The sequence below is a fragment of the Podarcis erhardii genome, assembly GCF_964252035.2.
Source record: "Podarcis erhardii genome assembly, chromosome: 10".
Taxonomy (NCBI): Eukaryota; Metazoa; Chordata; class Lepidosauria; order Squamata; family Lacertidae; genus Podarcis; species Podarcis erhardii.
In genome coordinates this window covers 29,320,091-29,341,510 of record NC_138500.1, presented here as the reverse complement: position 1 = coordinate 29,341,510, position 21,420 = coordinate 29,320,091, and the positions used below count along the sequence as shown (strand labels likewise).

The following is a 21,420-nucleotide window of genomic DNA, read 5'->3' as shown; positions in this document are numbered from 1 at the left end:
AGCTGCGGTTTGCATGCCTGTGCTAGACTTGGAATCCGAACCCTAGAATTGTAGGCTTGAAAGGGTCCCAAGGGTCATCTAGTCCAACCCCCTGCAATGCTGGAATCCTTTGCTCAAGGTGGGGCTTGAACCTGTGCACGGAGCCCTGGATCTTCCAGGAGGCCTGCCACTCGTGGCGCGGGTGCCTCCTGGCCACAGCGACCAGCTGTTGCGCTTGCATCCCGGAAGGCTGTTCCCAACAGCTGTTGCTGGCGGGGTGGGGTCAGCCCATCAGATGTGTCCATGTGAACGGGGGAGGGGGGGGCTTGTCTGACCCTCCAGCACATGGCTGGGGTGGGGGCAGAGACTGCGCGCTGCCCGGGGCCCACCTGCCACAACTGGAGAGAGCGGAGGGTTGGTGGTGGAGGGGAAGCTCCTGGGGGGAGCACCAGCCCCTCGCCGGACTCTGTTCCGGCTCCGAAGCCCCCTTGGCCAGAAAAAAAAGGAAACAGAAAAGACAACGGCCGAGGCTGAGGCCGGAATTAATCCCTTGGCATTGCAATCCTCTGGCCTGCCCTTTCCTCCTCCTTAGTGATGCAGCTGCGGTAGCGACGGCCGCGAAGCCCGGCAGCCTCCTCCTGGCTCTGCCTTGCCCGGCTGCGCTCGGTTCCCGGCGTCTCTTGGTGGTGTGGGTTTTGGCGAGGAGACGGTGGTCGGAGCCGGGAACTGCTTCCGAGGAGGGGCGTGCGGGCCAGGCACGCGCCCTCCCTCTCCCCCCCCTCTCACACACGCACGCACCCCGCGTGCGCGCACATACACACACACACAGCCAGAGCACCCCTCTCCCTCCTTCTCTCTTTCTCTTTCTCGTTCAGTTCCAGCCCTCCCATCAGCAATCGCTGGGAATTTGAATGAAGAGTGGTCCTCAGCTGCCTGCTCCTCCTCCTCCTGCTCGATCTCTCGTTGGGATGCAAACCCTGAACTTGAAGCAGCATCGCTTGCAAAGGAGCAGGTATGTGCGTTTTGGGGGCCACCCCTCTCCAAGCGGCAGCCACAATGATGCGGGGTGTGCGCGGTCTCCATTCTAGCTGGCTGCTTTTGTGTTGCATTTTAATAAAGCATTTTTTCCTCCAGCTAGCTCCCCCCCCCCTTTCCCTGCCTTCTCTCCATTCTTTAGGGCTTAAACTGGAGAAGGGAAATGAGGTGCATGTGTAGGAGTGTGGATGGATGGGGTGGGGGGACTACAGGTGAAGGAAGATCAGGGGTTGGGAGAAAAAATACCGATGTGAATGATGAATTTGCCTTGGATGTTTCTCTCTCCTCCCCCTCTCCATTCCCCCAGCTTCGAGTTCTGAATAGATCTTAATCCTGCTGTGTGCAGCTGTGCTTGGCTGGATATCTTATTCCGGCCCCTGCAAGAGCATTAGCAGCAGGAGGGAGGGGTAGGTTTCAATTTTTTCATTTGCAACCATGGTGGTGGCGGCGGCATCGGCCAGGCGGAGGCAACAGGAGGAGAATCCCACCCCTGCATCCTTCTCCCTCCGCTTCTCTGTCATCATAGTAAACTTTTGGCAGGGGCTCTTTGCAGAGACTGGCAGGGAGGTGCGTAGGCTTTGAGTTTTGGGGGATGTAGGTGAAAGCGAGTCTGCTCCTGGTTGTGGGAAAAGGGCTGGTGGATTGGCTTGGCTGGGTGCAGAAGAACCTCTCCCCCTCCCTCTTTCTCTGTGCTTGTGTGCCTTGCATGGAAGAGATTAGGGCTGATGCATCTGTGTAGGCTGAATGAGATTTGTCCATTTGCACAGGAGGAGAACCTTTGTGTGGGCATTGCACAGGAGACTTGCACGCATGTTCAACTTGCGCGTGGGCTGTCCGTGCATGTGTGCTGTTTGTGTGTCTTCTCTTTCCGTTCGGTGGAAACAGGTGGCTCTGTGGATTTCATACTGAAGCAGCATCCTGCTTGGGGGCATGGGAACCCTGAAAAGAACTAGATCAGGAGAAGCAGGTGGACAGTTGACTCACACCCTCACCCTGGGGTGTACAGAGCAAAGCTTAATGCTGCTAGTTAGTAAGACAGAGGCTTAGTCTTCGAGCCAGAGAGCAGCGTAAATCAAAAAGACGGCAGCCGCCGATATGCTCAGGACCTGCTGTGTGTACACTTCCATGTGCCCATGCACATGCATGCTTTCATACATGTATGTGAAAGTGCTGATTTTGGCATATATGCAGGGCAGAATGGATGCATGTCAAATATTCCGGTAGTTAAGGAATGATGCCTACTAGGTATGTAGATTTGCACAGGTGTATGTTAAAGGGAATCCTTTAACAGAGCCACATTTGTAGGCTCCTATATGAAGAATGAGAATGCAGTTCTTCCACCCAATAGATTTTTAATTAGGCAGGTAGGATTTGATCAGAGACAGAGATGCTATGATTTTTGTGTGTGAAGGCATGTATATCTGTTTATAACTGTGCAGGGCTGAGTAGCCGTTGCTCCAGATATGGTAAACCCCAACTGCAATGGGTTATGTTAGCCAAACACTTTGATATGCACCAGAAGACAAAAGGAGTGGATGGGAGTTGGGATGCCCTGTTTGCCCGAGCATTATGCTCCCACCGCGGCACCGTATTCCAGCACTCGTACTGCCGAGGTCTCCAATGAACAGCCCCTCCTGGTGAGTCCAGGAAAAGTGCAGCTCAACAGCACGGCTAGCATTTTCAAGCAAAGCTTCATTTGCATGGAGCATGCATTATTTAAATGGAGCCCCCCCATCTCTCTATGCTTCCCACTAGCAGTTCATATAGCAGGAAGGCCAGGTGATGAAGCTGCAGGAGATAGAGGTTGCGATGGAGATACGATAGGAACTGAGAGAAGGAAGAAAGAGCAGGCTGCAGCTATTCCCATTGTCTTGGCTTGCTTAAGAGCAGCAGCACCAGAAACATGGGAAATCTCATAGGACTGAAAGTCAAAGGAAGGGGTCCAATAACAGTGTCCTGTTGATGTATAGGTGGTTTTTTTTTGGGGGGGGGGAACATAGCAAGCCTTATACTGGGTCCATCTAGCTCAGTCTTGTCTACATTGACTAGCAGTGGCTAGCCACAATTTCATGCACAAATCCTTCTTAGCGGTACTTGGAAATACTGGGGGTTGGACCTCAGACCTTCAGCATGCAAAGAAGATGCTCTACCACTGAGAGATAGTCTTTCTTCCAGAACTCTGTCTTCTGTTGTTTTACTTGAAGCTAAATAACATGAGCTTGTTAACAAAAAATCGGTGGATCCAATTAAGGACAACATAGTTTTGTGCCAGTTCACTAAAAATATGATTGGCTTTCTAAACAGAATGTCTGAAATTGGGTAAACATTGGCATGCAAATGTTGATGATCCCAGACAAATATTTTCCCCCCAAAGTCAAAACATTTTGGGATTTGCTGTTGAATGTTGACTGTCGCCTGGATATGAATGCCAGCAACCACTTGTGTCTGTCTGACAAGTAGTGTAAATACATACATTTATTTTGAGGAATTCACAAAGTTAATGTGGGATTGTCAGCATACACATGTGAATGCTAATATTCACCAACATTTGAACATTCATTAAAACAACTTTTCAATTAATAGCTGTGCTACATTGATCTCAACTCCAAACATGTTTCTTTGGAAGTAAGTCACCCTTCAGGATTTGCTTTCACATAAGATTGCAGCGTGAGTGAAAGTAGCCTGGGAAAAAATTAATAGGTGCATCAGAGTTGGCTGCATCAGAATGTATTTAGCAAATTTAGAGTCACTGTCTGCTGGAGCGAATGTTAGGGGTCTAGAAGATCTGGATTCAATCATCAGTTCTGCCATGGTCGTGTTGGGAAACAGAAGATATTGCCCTCTCTCAGCTTCTGATCCCCTACTGTAAAACGAGAGCAATAATCACCTCTTACAGTATTGATTAAAATGGAGAAGGAGTTCTTAAGATACAGGTGAATAAATAATAAAAACAGACAGAACTTGGTGGTGGCAACTATAATAAAACCACCGAAGAGTTGCAGAGTTGCATGCTGAGACCTGTCAGAACCTTCTAGGGGCTACGCCAGGGTAGATTTACTATGGAAATTATATGCGGCTATTTCATAAGAACATAAGAACCCTGCTAGATCACAGCAAAGGCTAATCTGGCTCAGCATCTCTGTTTACAACAATGGCCAACCAGGTGCCTAGAAGAAGCCCAGACAGGATAGGTAGGCAATAGTTCTCTTTCCTACTCTCTTCTTTGGTAGTCAGAGATGTACCTAGGCTTCCTTACACCCTTGGCAAGGAGATGCATCAGTGTGGAGAGGTGCAGTTTTTGCAGCTCCTGAGTCTGCACTCTTGGTGGAAGCCAACCTGGCTGACCTCTAAGTGCACCCCTGTGGGTAGCTGGTATTCAGAGGCAGGCTACCTCTGATTCCAGAAGAAGTAGAGCCATCATCACTAGTAGCTCCACTACTCCTTTGCAAAAGAGAGCCACTCTTTGGAAAAGAATTTGCTAGCTTGTGGAGAGCTTGGAAATTAAAGGCAGCAACTGTACCAGGAAAGGTGGTGTCATTTGCCCCTGGCTCAGTCCGTGGCATCTTCAGTTCTGAGAACCAGCCAGCAGGTTGTTGGGAAAGACCTCTGTCTGAGACCCTGGAACGTCACTGCCAGTCAGAGTTGCCAATACTGGCTAGATGGAGAACAGCGTGAGCTGGTGTAAGGCACCTTCCTATGTTCCAGGTCATGGTAGCTGACAAATCCAGAGTTATGTGTTTCTCATTGCAATAATAGTTGCATTGCGATGGTAGAAGCATTTAGGTACCTTGGCAAGAGCTTGCATGTTAACTCAATGTAGCTTATGTTAACATTTGGAGTTTGTGCCCTGCCTTTCTTCTGGGGACCACAGCCAGCCTTTGAGTGTCTCGCTCATGGCTATAGCCCTATGGAATTGATGGAGGTTTTCAGACTTTTGCCTTCAAGGAAAACCCCCCCCCCATCAGCCTGTCTGCTGTAGAACTCCAGCATGTTGCAGAGGATTTTGGATCTTCTTCTAGAGGAAATCATCTTCTTGCATTCATATGGGGGCAAGCCTGGTGTCGGAAAACAGCACCCCTGAGCAGCTCTCACCATGTAACAGCAGCCCAGGGCATTGTGGGAAATTAAAATGGCTGTTGCCTCTGGGGTTCTGGGAACTACCATTTTAATTTCACTCAATCCCCAGAGTGATGCTTAGTATTTTGGGGGCGCTGTGGGATATATAGAATGGTTCCTCTGTCAGAACACTGTTGCTGCACCAGAGGACACTTTGCTGATGGAACCTCAAACCTGATGTGGTCTGGCTATTTGGGGGCCTCATTGCTGCCCCATGTTACCTGGAAGTCTGGCCTAGTATGCTTCTGAATAGTGGTTGTTGGGAACCACAGGAGGTGAGAGTGTTGTGTTCAGGTTGTGCTTGTGGGCTTCCCATAGGCATCTGGTTGGCCACTGTGAGAACAGGATGCTAGACTAGATGGACCACTGGCTTGATCCAGCAAGGCTCTTCTTATTTCCTTACGTTAATGCCCTGGAAGGAAGACCTAGAATGTCTTTCAGGGATGCTCACCTGCCATAATGGATCTCTTTGTTGCAGAACCCCTGATAACCATCTGAAGGACAGTTTAACTGAAAATCCCTGTGCATTTGGGGAAAAGAAACCCACTGAGTCTTGTGGTGCATAAATGTGAATGTTGCCAGAGGATGGATAGAAATCATGTGCTACATATCAGCAGGCGTTATTTGAATACCAATTGAAGTGGAATAGATAAAACCTACATTCTTCTTGAGTAAGGTGTTTCTCAGCCAGAAAGCCTTGGCTTTTACCAGTGAAACCTTAGCACTAAGTAGGATACTCACGCAATGATGCATAATATGTTGGAGGAGTTAGTGGTGATTCTTCTGTTGGATAAATGATTTTTATGCTCGTATGAATGAATTGTGAGTTGCTATTTACTGCTGCTGTGATAGGATTGTTGGTTGCTCTAGTATTTATTATTAAGGAATGCTTGAGAAACATGCACAGTTCTCCAAGCACTACCATGTATCAAAATATAAGGCAGCCCCTGTCTGCACACATGCAATCTAATAAGCACAGCGCAAAAGGAAAAAGGGATGAGGAGGGATGAAGAAAGCAAGCACTGGAGCAGCTGCTGCTTCAAGGGCTGATGGAAGTGACCAGATTAGTCTCCCCCTTGCCACGATGAGCTTCCTGAAAGACAGCTTTCTACTGGCCCTGAATTTTGGGGTTGTTGGCAGACGCCAGGGTGTTCTCCCTTCAACACAGTTGTTTGCTCTGAGGTATGAACAGAGATTGGGGAGTTGGAAGGTTGCCAGGGTAACTGGGTGTGAGGTGACAGGAAAATAGAGTTTTAAGCAGGGTGTTCTGGGAAGAAGAAGAAGAAGAAAGACTGGGATCCATCTTGGGCGGGCTGGCTGCACTACTGTGGGAGACATGCCCCTCTTGAAATGACAGTGCTGTAAGATCTGTACTCCCTCCATGCAGACTGAAGGTGTAAATACAGTCGGTGAATAAACCATATTTCTTAAATCTAAAAACACACACACACACACAAAACAAAAAAACACCACAGTTGTTCTTGAGCAGCAATAACTTATTGTGCGGGATGGAGTATTGATTTATTTAAAACAATATCCCATTGCCCCTCATCCTTCTGCATTTCAGGGTGGTGTATGCTCAGTAATCATAGCAAAGATACAATAATAATGTAATTGAAGTGAGTGGTTCTGTGGTTTTGATTATTACTATGAATATTGTTGTATATATCTGTTGTGAACACATCTCCTTAAGTGCAGTAGTTATGGAAAAGAAGGTTGTATGAACAAACCTGTCTTTCTGTGGGAAGAACTAATCTCCCTCCTCTAGACTTGGGAAACTAGCGTTCAAAGCCCTTCCCTCTATCTATACTATGTCTCTGGACAATTCACTAACTTTCAGCCATGAGTTCCATCTGTCATTAAGACAAGCATAATCTCTCCTCCTTGGTTAGTGTGCAGACAGACAAGGCAAAGCTTGGAGCAGTTTGCACATTAAAAATCCTCCACAAATAAATGAGAATCTAAATAGGTAGGTGGTTAAGCTTCAGGGAACAACTTTGTCCTTTAGTTCTTTCAGTGGAGGAACTAAGCTGGTGAGAGTTTTCTCTGGATTGTTTGTTCCTGTTTCTAAAAGAAAAAGTGTTGAAGCATCGACATGGAGGGTGATGGCTGATGATTTTTGGAGGCCTTGTTCTTATGGCTGTCTCATAATAATAATAATAATGATAATAATAATAATAATAATAATAATAATATATTTATACCCCACCCATCTGGCTGGGTTTCCCCAGCCACTCTGGACAGCTCCCAACAGAATATTAAAAATAGAATCAAACATTAAAAACTTCCCTAAACAGGGCTGCCTTCAGATGTTTTCTAAAAGTCAGGTAGTTGTTAATTTCCTTGACGTCTGATGGGAGGACATTCCACAGGGCGGGCGCCACTACCGAGAAGACCCTCTGCCTGGTTCCCTGTAACTTGGCTTCTCGCAGCTAGAGAACCGCCAGAAGGCCCTCGGCGCTGGACCTCAGTGTCTGGGCAGAATGATGGGAGTGGAGATGCTCCTTCAGGTATACTGGGCCGAGAACGTTTAGGGCTTTAAAGCTCAGCACCAACCCTTTGAATTGTGCTTGGAAACGTACTAGGAGCCAATGAAGATCTTTCAGGACTGGTGGTATATGGTCTTGGCAGCTGCTCCCAGTCACCAGTCTAGCTGCCACATTCTGGATTAGTTGTAGTTTCTGGGTCACCTTCGAAGTTAGCCCCACGAAAATGCATTGCAGTAGTCCAAGCAGGAGATAACTAGAGCATGCACCACTCTGGCGAGACAGCCTGTGGGCAGGTAGGGTCTCAGCCTGCGTCTCAGCATGTAGCTGCTGCAGTCAAAGTCTGTACAGCTTTCCAATTGCATTTTCCTGTGCTTAGGTCATCGTGAGGATGTACCAGTATGCACAGAATTGGTCCATCATTGCAAATGCCACAAAAGAGACATTTGCCATGGTGTGCTATATCCCAGTTGAATGTAGATGGTTAATATAAACTTCATTCTTTCTTGCAGAATTTGGAATGCAAAAGATTTCATAAATGCAGTTGCTAGATCACTGATTGGACCAGGAATTTAATTTTGGCTAGTAGGGAACACTTTCAGTATTCTTTGTCGCAGGACTAACTAATCCTACCAGTTATGCAGAGAGACAGAGAGTGTTTGTTCAAAATGGTGCCAGGATGTGCCTTGCGTTGGGAGTGAAGCAACATCGTTGGTCAAAGTTGGAAAGGAGCCCTCCTTGAATTAGGGGAGAAGGTTGGCAGAATCATCATGGAATCTTCTGGCCCCACCTTATGACTTCTACCAATTTTAACCAAAATGTGCCTCTGGCATCATTCTAAAAATAGGAGCTAACATAAAATATCACAGTACTTCATGAATTGGGTGTGGGAAGAAATATGAATCTTTCTTTTCTCTCTCGCGCGCTTTTTAAAAAATACTTTTTTCTACTTAGTAAATACCATGAGATTTGTACATTCATAGTAGATGTACGTTTTGTATGTTTAGAGTAAAATGTCTGCTTATAGCAATATGTATTGGCAGTAGCTAGTAAGAAGGCTCTCTCTGCAGCCTTTACAATTGGAGCACTAGAAGGAAGGGAACGCCCGCTTGCAACGTCTTGTAAACTTCTCCCCTTCACCAGGCAGCAGCCTGTTCAATAGGTTGCCCTTACTTTGCCACTGCGAAGAAAGAAGCCTGAAAGCCAAGCCCTTGTGGCTTCTAGCAACAATGATTGGCTATTAAGCCCAGCCAAATTTTGGTGGACCCCAAGGAATCTGCTTTCCAGTGAAGTATCTGCATGCTGACTCTTTGTGGAGCCTCAGGGTCATCATAGTGCACTTCTGCCTGGACCCCTGAAAAACTTCCCAGGGAATTTGGAGGCCAAAGCTCTAATTTATTGTTGCTGTGCTGTGTTGCTACAGGGAACTGTATATGCTTTGATTTCATGGTGGTTTTATTTGTTTTGTTATGAAAACTGTTACAGATTTAATTTTTTTTTAAAAACCCACAACGTTTTCAATGAAGACTTTGGAGTCAGGAGTCAGGAGACCTGTTATGAATTCCTTTTTCTGCTTCCTGCGCTCTTTGTGTGGCCAGAGTACAAGCTGTTTCTCTGCCAGGTTGCCATGTCTCCATTTCTGCCTGTAAAAATGGGAATAATAATTTGGCTCCTTCACAGGGATCTTCCCTAAGCAAAGAGGCCTTAATGTTTTTGCTGTGCAGAATGCATTATACAAATGAGGGCCACTTGAGTATCTAGGGAGAGAATATCGAGAAGTGAATTTTCTGATGGTGATGTCAGGACACTGTAAAATTTGCATGTTGACAAAATTCCATGATTCACAGAAGGCTGCTGCTCAGGAGAGGGAACTGTTGAGCTTATAAGGGTTCTATCAAACCATGTTTGACATGGAAATGAATGAACTCAAATTAATTTCAGTGGGCATGCTCTGAGTATGGCTAGAATTGGGTACAGCCCATACTCATGGGTTAGAGAGTAGGTCTATCTAACCTTTCTGATTGGTAGAGGCTCTCCAAGCCTATGATCTCAAGAGGAGGTACTTTTTTTTAAAGATTCCATGTTCTTATAACTGTGGAACAAGTATTATGTGGCACATGTAACAGTACCAGTTTTGTGGATTGAAGAAGTTGAATGGGCACATAAGGCAATCCCTCAAGGAAACTGCTTCCAGCAATGTGTTCCTGTTAGCAGCCGTGCTCCCAGTTTGCATTGGCTGCCTGTTCTTTTCCAGGTACATATTGAGAAATGCACTGACTTTAACCCATCATTTGCTAAGCATCTTGGGTCCTGTTGGCATGTAATCTGGATGCCATCATTCTTGCCACCTCTATTTCAGTGGCTGCTTCCATTGGGCAATGACAGGACACCAAATAGCCACATTAGACCGTGTGGGCGGATGACATAGAGATCACCTGGAATGGCATGGAAACATTATTCTTGCTTTTCCATGTAATATAGAAATGTAGTCTTAGACCCAGCATACGTTTTAGAGATCACCTTCTGCTTTGTGCTCTATTAAGATCCATCACCTTGTTAATCTGGTTGGCCACTGTGAGAGCAAGATGGGCTTCTGGTCTGATTCAGCAGGGTGCATCTTAAGTTCTTATCTTAATACCGTCTATGCATCTGATTTAGATAAGGGCACAAAGAGAGGCTTCTCAGACAGTTGATGTCCCATTATGGCACCGGGTCTCACAACTGAGTCACCAAAGACTGAGAATCTTTTGAAAGCATTGTAAGACGGGCTGTTTTGGGTTGGTTTATGGGGTTCATGGCTAGGTCGGCACAGGATGAACCTGAAGATTTAAATTATAAGTTAATTATGATATTGTTCTGTTTTGCCATGTCTGTTTGGTTGCATTTCTTTCATTCCCTATTTCAAGATTTAAGATGGAACATTTACTTTTCCAAATAAAAAGTCATGGAGACTTGTATGGTCATTTGTAGACAAGTTTCTTCAGGCCACAGGTGTTTAGGCAGGTTGTCCACAGCATCTCAGCAGTAGACATCAGATCTCTGAAATCAGATGCTAACTCCAGTTTGCTATTGCACTGTGGGTGCTGGGCCACCTCTGTCGTTAGGTGGAGTGAAGCAGCCACTGCAGGCAGCAGATGTTGGGGCACAGTGGCAGCAGCTATTCCTTCTGAACCCCATCCCAGTTGTTCCCCTTTGTTGGAGGAGACAGCTGTGTATGCCACATGGCTTGCCCTGAGCCTCCTAACTAGCTCAGGTGCAGTTGGTTGAAGTAAGATCAGTTCCCACAGTCCAGTTGTCTCCTGTATGTGGAATGTGAGCCGGCACCATCTTGTCCTTCTCCTCAGGCAACAAAATGTCTTGGGCTGGCCCTGTGTGCGCATTTTAAATTGTAATGTTTCATATAGGAAAATATGACTGAAGAATGAATTGAAAACCTGAACTCTTGTGATTGTTATTGATCTGATTGTGCCTGTGTTGGTGGCAACTTGTGTGGAGGACGAGTCATGGCCTTTCTTACCATGGCCATAATAAGGGGCCATTTCATAGTTCCTTATGTGCGCAGACATAACAAAGCAGATATTTCCATGGACTCAGGAATCAGTACATGTCGTTTCTACCTCCTTAGACAAATTGCGTAATGCCTTTGGTGTTTCACTGAGGCAAATCCACCCACTAGCCTCATTAATTATGGCTGCAATTAATGAAACTGTGCTTTTTTGTTGTCATGCAGCACCATCACACTGTACATGCTGAGTTTCAGAAGGCTGGGGCATCTCACATGGATGAGGATGCTGGAGGGGGCAACATAACTCCAAAGTATTCCTCCTCCCCACATGTGGTGTTTGAATGCCTGAATAATGCTAAGTAATTTTTAATTCTGTTTTAAAGAGTGTATTTTTGTCTTTGCATGTTGCACACCTGGATTATGTAGCCCATTATTGGTCTAAGTTAGCCTTGTCTCTGTCTGACACCTGCCTTTCCTGTCGGAGACAGCAGGAGAGATACTGTCGCTCCTAGGATAAGGGCCTCTGCTTGAAGACGAGGGGAGGGGAAGCACTCTTCAGTTCTATTCCCCAGTGTCAAATGTATGTAATGAGGTGTCTCTGTATGACAATATCCAGAGACATTCTGTCTGGTGCCTGGAGGTAATAGTTCCTCTGTATACTGTTCTGGTGAGACTAGGCTCAGAAAATTGTATTCGACTCTGGGCGCCCTGCAAGCGCAGAGATGTTGACAAATTGGAAGGAATTCAGAGAAGAGCAACAGGAATGATTAAGGGGCTGCAGAGATTGATTTATGAGGGAAGATTAAAAGAGCTAAATATGTATAGCTTGGCTAAACGATGACATGATAATGGCCTACTAGTATTTGAAAGGTTTAAAACACTAAGGAGGGAGAATTATTTCAGGTGGTGCTCAGTGGTATATATATATATATATATATATATATATATATATATATATATATATAACTCAGAAGAACAGGATGTAACAAAAGAGCCGGGGAGGAATTTTGACTGTGGCTCATGGGAAAGCGGTTCTCTAGAGCTCGGCACCCTGGGGGTGTGAGATGGTGAAGTCAAGGGTAGTCTAGCATGGAAGGAGAATCAAACAGGCTTTTGGCTAAGGATTGGCAATGTGTGACCTGGGATTTTTTCATTTTATTTTCACAATGGTAGAAATTTTCTAGGGCTGTACCTGCACAGCAGATTCTCATGCCCTTGGGGCCACACCTCCAGCCCTTTCAGTTTAGCATTCTCAGTGGGAGAGGACTGGGAGAGCAGGAGAATATTTGAAGTGGTGCAACTCTCTTTAAGGTTATAAGGTGATAGCTTTCCTACTTGCAGACAGTTTAGCACTGGGTGTTAAGATGAACAATGAACTCCTTGGAAGTGCTAGGCATCCCATGCACCCATGAAATGGAACCTGGAACCTGGTAAGAATTTGACAGTCTGGAAATTTTGCTTTGCACCTTCCCTCCCAAAACACAAAAGCAAAGCCTTTAGCCCTCAGAGAAATAAACAATGCTAGCATTAAAATGTGGAGGGCTGAGGAGATAATGTTAGAAACTGCTGCCATAGAACTTGGTACTGCAAGAGCTGGAGGCCTGGGCCCCCTCAGGTACAGATGGCCCATGGGCTTTGATAATAACAGGAGATTAGCTCCGAAATGCTAATAGTCTGACAATGGGATTGTAAAGTCAAGGAGGCAGAGGAGGTTAGAGAAGGATTTGTCCTGCCGGAGAAAATTTAGTGCTGGGACAGTGGGTTCAGTGGGTAGGGATGAGGATTTCACAGGGATTAGCTCAGGCATAGGCAAACTCGACCCTCCAGATGTTTTGGGACTACAACTCCCACCATCCCTAGCTAACAGGGCCAGTGGTCAGGGATGAGGGGAGTTGTAGTCCCAAAACATCTGGAGGGCCGAGTTTGCCTATGCCTGGATCAGCTCCTGCGCACTGGAACAGGGCTGAAGTATATTAGGAGAGCTGAAAGGTTTTGGGGGCAACAGATACTTTTGGAAAGAAGTGGGGACTGGGAATGGTCTGTTGGACTGGTTGTTGGTGGCTGCTCCTCTTGATGATTCCATTCCTCAGAGTTGCAGTGCAGGTTGACTGTCACCAAAGTGCCAGAGGAACTGTTCTTACTTTATTGTATCTTCTTGGTCTTCGTTTTCACCAGAAGGCACTCAAAGCAATGTACAGTACATCAGTCCCAGGCATCCATGTTGTGGGCCTCCAGATTTGTCCAAATAGTCCTGGACACGGTCTAAAAAACCCTTCCTGTTGCACATTGCAGTTTGGGGAACAGCTAAATAGTTCTCCTGTTTTGTTTAACATTCTGCCTGACATGTCACTGATTTCTGACACTTTAGATGGTCCTAAAACGTATTGCCCTACTGTTGATTTTGATCTTCCCCCGTGGCCCAATATGCTCTTTTGCTTTTTATTTTAAACACACAATATTGGGCTTTGACAAGAAGGCGTCCTATTTATATAGCTCTGCTTACTACTTATTCTTGCATGGATCACACAACTGCTTGACCTTTTGGGGTTTATACAAATGTCAAGTGCAATGGAGTTCCAATATTTTATCTGAGACACTGCCATAACTGTTACATAACATATCTGCTAGGATATACTTGGATAAATTCATGCCCAAATTGCAAATTGGAGAGAGCTCTCACAACCAGTTAAGGGGTGGGTCAAACATTTAAGAAGCAAGGGAAACAGATCAGGCAAGGGCCAATTGCTGAATATAAATTCACTAGCAATTTATAACTGGAGTTCTCCAGAGCCGGCAGCCACACTCCTTTGGCAAGCGTTCTGCAAGTCAAACTGAAAGGCCATCGGAGAGGCAGGCTTAAGCATTGGCCTGATTCTGTGCCATAGCCAGGACACACTCAAACTTCATGACCTCCTGGGCACAACAGCCACATACCCTCCCCCTGCCACAGGTTGGCCACCCCCAGCCTGCAGCCTCTCTGTCATGGAGTTCACTTGGGTTGAAATTTGAGTCTACAGTGGATTATTGCTGCTTACTGAAGCGACTGGTATACAGTGTATGTTGCTGACAGCTCTCATTGCGCTTTTAGTAGCATCTTCTTGTCTGGTTCAGTTGTCTTGAGGCTGGACCAGTAGTTTGGTGTGTGAAAGCAAGTGAGCAGGCAAAACAATTCTGCACCAAAGTGGCTATGGATGTAAGGTCACTTTAGCCATCCCTACACAGTCTGTGGGACGCGGGTGGCATTGTGGGTTAAGCCACAAAGCCTAGGACTTGCCGATCAGAAGGTCGGTGGTTCAAATCCCCGTGGCAGGGTGAGCTCCTATTGTTCGGTCCCTGCTCCTGCCAACCTAGCAGTTCGAAAGCACGTCAAAGTGCAAGTAGATAAATAGGTACTGCTCTGGCGGGAAGGTAAATGGCGTTTCCATGCGCTGCTCTGGTTTGCCAGAAGTGGCTTAGTCATGCTGGCCACATGACCTGGAGGCTGTACGCCAGCTGCCTAGGCCAATAAAGCGAGATGTGTGCTGCAACCCCAGGTCACGACTGGACCTAACTTTACAAAGTTACAAAGGCATGCAGAGCCAGGCCCTTGAATAGGTAGATTGAGAACATTGCCAGCTCTTGCAGTTCTAGCTGAGCTTTTGTCTCTCTGGCATTTCCCCAGCAGGTGCAAAGTTCTAACTTTGATCGGCTTTCCCCAGTGCCCTGCTTTTCCTGTGATACAATTCTAGTTTTATGTCAATATGGCCCTGGAAAACCCATATGTTCCTGCCCTTTCAACTTAGCTTTCCCCCGTGCCCTTTTTGTTAAGTTTTACTCCGTAAATTGGGAAACCCTGAACGTGAGACTGAACCTGTCTAAATCCTGTGGGGTGGCAAGGCAAAGCTCAGGTGGGGCGTAAGAAAAGGTAAGGCAGGTTTAAGGCTGGATGCAAGGCACGGGGAGTGCTCTGGGGGACACAGGGCTCTGGGGTTGCTCCAGCAAGGAGGAAGCTGAAACTGAGCCCTTAGACAGGAGTAGAAGCAGGTGCAGCTCACCCTCTGTGCCCTTCTCCTTCAGGTTCACAGTCCTCATCTCTGTCAACTGGTGAAGAGGAACTGTGACTCCTGGTCCTCTGACACCCTACTCAGCAACAAAAAAAGAGAAGATGATGGAATTTTACCTAAATCAGTGTTTCCCAAACTTGGGTCCCAACCTGTTTTTGGTCTGCAACTCCCATCATCCCTAGCTAGCAAGACCAGTGAACAGGGATGATGGGAATTGTAGTCCAAAAACCCAAGTTTGGGAAACACTGACCTAAACACTGCCTTTCCTCAGCACAGGGCATCTAAGCTGAAGTAGGCCTAAAGCTCATGTGGGATTTTTATATGGTCTGTGTAATCTTGGAATCCTACTTTTTGATTTTCTTGGAAAAAAGTAACTTTCCAGCCCACAATTTTATGGAAACATGCACTAATACCTGTGGTGAACTTAAAAACCATTCGGCAAAACCTGTATTGGCTGTGCTTCTCAAGTAGTTTGGGGAGGGGAGAAGCCTCTGGCGTAAGATTTCTCACGTTTCGGGTAAATGCTTCTAGAAAACCACGTCAGGGAAAAAAAACCTTTAATAATTAACAGTTGAAAAAAGGCGCACTAGGTCCATGTAAATGGAATGTGGAGTGTGCTAAATATGTATATTTCTCAAAACTCCCATGATATGCTTCCCATAAATTTGAGCCCGGTTGGCTTTTTTCCTGGTTGTGATACTGTGATATTGTGATATACCTGGGATTGTCCTATTACTTTTAACAGAATTTGCATTATGCATTTAGCTTTGTGATGCAAGATTAATGCCCAGCATGCAGGAGAATCTCATCCTGGCAGCCACAGAAGAGAGCAGCATTGCATAGATTTGAAGGCTACAGCAGATGGGACGTTTGGGAATCAGGATCAAGGACAAAATCAATGATACAGAGAGACCAATAAAGGGAGGAGATTGTTTGGTTGAGGTGGGAAGTCTCTCTCTGGCTTGGGAGAAGCACGTTTGCCTTTGAAACTTGTGAGATGAAGTAAGTTCATACAGAATCACATGCTTATTAGATCAGTGCAGAAGATGGTGAAGAAAGGCTTGCTAGAGGTGGCTAAGGAAACATACAGCTGAACATCAATGAGTGTGAAAGCCATAGCTGTGGGCTGGGATTCTCCAGCTTGCAGAGGGTGTTAGACACGCAATTCCTATTGAAATGAATGAACGGTGAGTGGTTAGCTAGCCAGCTTTGAAAACTGCAAGCTAGAGCTTAGAAAAGATTAGAGGACTGAGTCTGCTTGCTTGTGTCAATTGCCTGAGCACATATTTTGAGTTTTCTTCCCTGGCTTCCTTTTCCGCTTTGCACTGAAGACATCCACTTCGTTCTTGCCTTCGTTGCTTTTTCTTCTTTTAGCTTTTCAATGTAGTATTTTCTATTACCCTCTCTCTATCGTTTCATATTCCCTTAGCTTGACTATATTAGCCTTCCTGGGCTGGGGGGGGGGGGGTTCCCCCAGACACTTAAACTCTTCCCCCATCTCTCTTTATTTTTAATCCAAGCATCTGCAGCAAACTTACTACTCTGGCAAAGGTTTCCTTTTAACATTAATACTCCATCAGTTATACCTAAACTAAGCCAACATGAAGGTATACATATGACACTCCCATGGGTACCAGTGACCCAGAGGAGGAGTGGAAAGAAGCAGGTCTAGATCTAATCGTAGATCTCTGGGTGATTAGCAGTAGATTAAGGATTTCTGGCTCCAGTTGTTTAATAAAAGCAGCCTCTCCCTATCCTAAAATTATACTGCTAAAATGAAGAAAGTTTGGGGAAACCAGGAGCGGATATGTGTCGGAACATATGAGCTCTATACAGTTCCCAGAAATTTCTGGGATCAGAATACTTTAATTGTAAGTGTATGCCTTTTGTATCATGCTCTAGTTGATGGATTTTAGGGCTGTATTAAAAAACAAAACAAAAAACAAAACAAAAAACAGTAGATCCCACAAGCCTAAAGTAGGAACAGATGAATCTGCCAATTTTGGCTTTCAAAGTTTCTCATTTTTCTAATGTTAAATTCAGTTATCCACATTTCCATAGGAATGCAGTTTTGTTTTGTATTTAAAAAAATAACTCCTTTTGAAAATTCACCAGCATTTTAGTGCAAATTTCCCCAAATACACACATTTTGGTATGCAGTTTTGACTAATATATACATTTCCCTTAGAATTTTTCCATAATAAAATGGTGTTTTTTTGTATATGGTTTTTTACTAAAATAAGCATTTTTACTGCACACTTCCACCTAGCATATGCAGTTTTGTACATATAGCTTGGTTGGAGAACTGCATCTCAAAATTCAAACAAGTGCAAATTTCAAAGGACAGCCATGTTCCAGTTTGCATATTTGTTTCAAAAGTCCAAATTAGGTAGTTTGTATTAAAATGCAAACAAAGATGAATTTCTTCTCCACCCCCTACTTAAGGTCTGTTTGCATCTCACTAGCTCCCCTGTGCCCCCAAACCAACACCTTTAAACTCCTCAAGCCCTTGGATGGCAGGATCAAGTGGTCTCAGGGCTGTAAGAAGATGTGAAGGGCTCTCTCTAGGCCATCCTTGCCCCCCCCAACCAGTAGAGAACCTTCCTTGAGGCTGTGGGAAAAGATTTAGGATTCAGTGCTTCTGCACAGCCATTGCATCCAAAGTAAGCTTGCGTTTTTAAAACTCGCATCATTTTGAGTCATATCCATATCATTGCAGAAAGCTATCCATTGAGTCTCTGAATCTGCCAGGTTATCCTGAGGGAGAGAACCTGTAAATAAAGCACCCCTTCTAAATTCCTGGTTGAAATTCTCCCGAAAACGAGTCCCCCATTTCCAAAACCTCTTTTCAAAGCTTTTTCTGTAGTTCCACTGCTATTTCATTGGAAGTTAATGGAGATTCAGGACCTGGAACTTGGGTTTCTGCCAAATGTAGTAGAGGAAGGATGTTTAGCTCCCTCCCCATGGAAACACAACTGGGAACCATGGCTGGAGGAAAAATGGGTGATAAGGGAATGGAACACAAGGGAGAAGTGGTGGGTGGGAGAAGGATTATGAAATTGTCTCCCTTCCAGATCATGCCGCCTCCACTTTTGGATGTTTTTGTGAATATCTAGGTTCCTAGACACAGATATCCTTCACTTCAAGGATAGACAGACAATAGTTATGTGTGTTTGCTTTTTAAATTGAAACTGATATGAACAGACAAGTGGTTTCCCAGACCCACACATTTCTTTAGTCATACGTTCATCTCTGGTCAAACAAGCATTTCAGGTTTTTGAACCACATACCTTAAGACCTGTGATGATACTGGGATGTGTGGGCAGCAACACAGCAAGCATGCCTCCATCATGATATCTTCATTCTGAAAAATCTACCCTCTGCCCCAGAGGCCTTTTTCTAATGCAAGTTACCTCAGCTAGGTGACTTTCAAATGTTGGTGGTTTACAACTCCATGGTCTTCTCCAACCATGTTGATAGGAGTTGTAGTCCAACAGCTGCAGCAGGCCGTATTGGAGAAGGCTGCACTAAGGTTTCACTTGTGTTTCCTTTAGTTAAGGCCCATTGCTTTGTGTCTTGTTTACAGTGGATTAGAGAGAAGCATTATTTGCTAAAGATATTTGAAAAAATGCCAATATAACTTGCACATGTTGTAATTTTCTTTCCTCTTGATTGAACATGTTTGGTTTACAAGATGGTAACTTCATGTAAAACAAGCAAGAACTTTATGAAGGTAAAGACTAGGAGGTGGTTACGATAAAAAAGTTTGCATTGAAATAAAGCAGGGGTCCCGATCAGTCCCAATCAGCCTAGCCCATAGCCAAGGATGTTGGGAATTGTAGTCCAACATCATTTGGAGAACCACAGATTCTCCACCCCTGAAATAAAGACTCAAAACATATAGCACAACCCCACCAAAATGAGGCATGTGTACACATGCTTAATTTAATAGCTAGGACTGATTGGAGGACCCTGTACATTTTTGTAGGGATGGTGTAGGAGGAAGAGAGGAAACGAGTCCTGTTGCATGAGCAGAGCTCTGTATACAACTCTGATTCTCCAGATTCGCAGTTCTGTAAAAAAATCTCTAGCGTATTGTTGTTTCCTCACTCATCCCAACAACAGTACTAACTAGGTCTGGTTTGCTTTGGATGACAGATTACAGGAGACTCATGGCATTTTTAAAATATTTGATTTATTTACAAATATGCAAGCAGAGTACAAGGGAAGGCAACCAGTCTGTTTCTATCTGTCTTTTTCTTGCTGGGTGATTCCACGCCCCACTCCAAAGCTTCATTTTAAAAATCTCAGTTTATCTTTCCCCTCCCCTCAAACACAACAACATGCAACCGTTCACCTCAGTGACAGCTGGCCTTCGTGTCTGTTTGTTTTTCCTTGATCCATATTATGGACTAATGATGGGCTCCCACTGTAATTTTTGAAATCAAAGCCTTTATCACTTGCTATCCAAGGTCAGGCAAGAACCTTAAGGCACCAGTGGCTTTTCCTTCACTTGCCTCAAAGCAAGTTAAAAATGGCTCAACAGGATTAGAGGGTGGTTGGGTGGGGGGGAAAGGCAGATTGGAAAAATTGATTCGTTGGGCTCTGGGAGAGCCAGACTCAGCTTGGTTGCTTTCAGTCCCTTTTTGAAGGATCTTAGCTAACTAGAAATTCTTAGTTGAACAGGCTAGAAATTAAAACGGCCGTGAATAAAAGAACCGGGGTTAAAATTGCAGGAATTTCCACATTCGGGTTGAAAATGAGAAGAGGGATGATGCAGTACATTAATTAGGTTTGTGAGAGTAGTCCTCATTGCCTCCTAAGCAAGGGTGCAGAAGAGGCGTTGCAGGACTACAACTCTGTCTCTGAAAATTGGCCGTGCTAATCAAGGCTGATGGGAGTTGGAGTCCAACATATCTGAAGGGCCACAGGTTCCTCACCCCTGCTCTGAAGGAACGTTTGTTATTTGTTTGGTTGGCCCAAACCATCCATACACTATCAGAATATAGTGGGTGGGTGGGGCAGATTGTGGCCAGATGAGCACCTTCCAGGTTCAAAATGATGATGGGCAACTTCAAGGTCGCCACTCTTTGCTCTCCTTCCTTGGGGTTCTTTTCATTATGTTTAAACCAAGTCTAGACCAGACAAGCTCCTCAAACAGTAAAGTGCTTCCAAAAGAGAATTGTCCCCTTTAAAGTAGGTCACATGGCTACCCTACCTCTCATTCTACTGAGAGTTCGCATCAACATTAATTGTGCAAACCTAATTTTCCTGTATGTGCTTGAATCTGCCCCACAAAAGTCTGGAGGTAAACTAAGAATAGGGAAGGAAGGTTGGGATTTTGCTTGCATGCCTACTCAGCTCTAAGACATTTTAAAGGCCAAGCTTTTTCCTGCCTGTCCACTCTTTGCTAGTCTTGCAATATTTTAGAGGCACCAGAAGACACGGGTTATGTTTCATTGCTAACCAAAGAGGTGTTCCTGCTTCTTCTTTTTTAAAGGTTTCTTTTCTTTTATTTATATGGAAATCTACTAGGGGTCTGTTTTTAAGCTTAGCAAGTTGTTTTTTGTACAGTATGCTGTTTTAAACCGATAAGGCTAGTAGTATACAAATCTCCAAAAAGCAAAATAAATAAAATGAGTCAGAGTTTCCCTTTTGGATTCCTTTTCCCTTCAGATTTTTTGGATAAATAAAGCAGCACATCTCTTAATCTGCAGTAATAACCTCTGGCCCTGGCCGTCCACTGCAATGTTCCTTATTCCTTCAGCATAAGGAAGCAGCATAAGGAATCATCTTTTTATTATTATTATTGCCAGGAGAAATGCAGCTTGTGCTGGAAAGCAGCAAACAGCAAAGAGTCCACAGTAGTATCAGCAACTGTTCCTTTATCTTGCAGGTCAAGCATCTATGATGCTTTTTTGGGGGGGGGTGTGCAGGCTTCTCATTAGCTGTTGTAAAGCAAAACTGGTGCAGTGTGGATCTTGATCTAAGCTCTTTGAAGCAAAGTGTTTCTTTGTGCCTACATTAAAGAGCTCCAGATGAGGTTGCTGATCTTTCTGCCGCTCGCTGAACAGCCTTAGGCAGTTAGGGGCGAGGAGAAAAGGATGATCCCGGAGACAGAATGAATGTTGCATGTAGCTGGAGTGGAGTCTGTTGGATCTGCTATTGTGCCTCGCCTGCCATAGAGGAACCAAGCTGCAGCTCCCAGAACCCATTGCTCTGGCCCAGTGCGCCTTGGCACCTTAAGCAAGCATTC

The 21,420-nt window shown here is 45.0% G+C and overlaps 1 protein-coding gene across 3 annotated transcripts in view; it reads left to right on the top strand.

Moving 5' to 3' along the window:
- Nucleotides 1-795: 795 nt before the first annotated feature.
- Nucleotides 796-21,420, top strand: part of ELFN2 (extracellular leucine rich repeat and fibronectin type III domain containing 2) — a 152,080-nt gene continuing 131,455 nt past the window's right edge. The window contains exons 1-2 of one of the 3 annotated variants that reach the window (XM_081879461.1): nt 796-991; nt 1,322-1,421. The gene's annotated coding sequence lies outside the window, so the exon portion shown is untranslated. Of the gene's footprint in view, nt 992-1,321; nt 1,422-1,511; nt 1,582-21,420 lie in introns of those variants that run through there. The other 2 variants (XM_081879460.1, XM_081879462.1) reach the window with 2 other exon arrangements.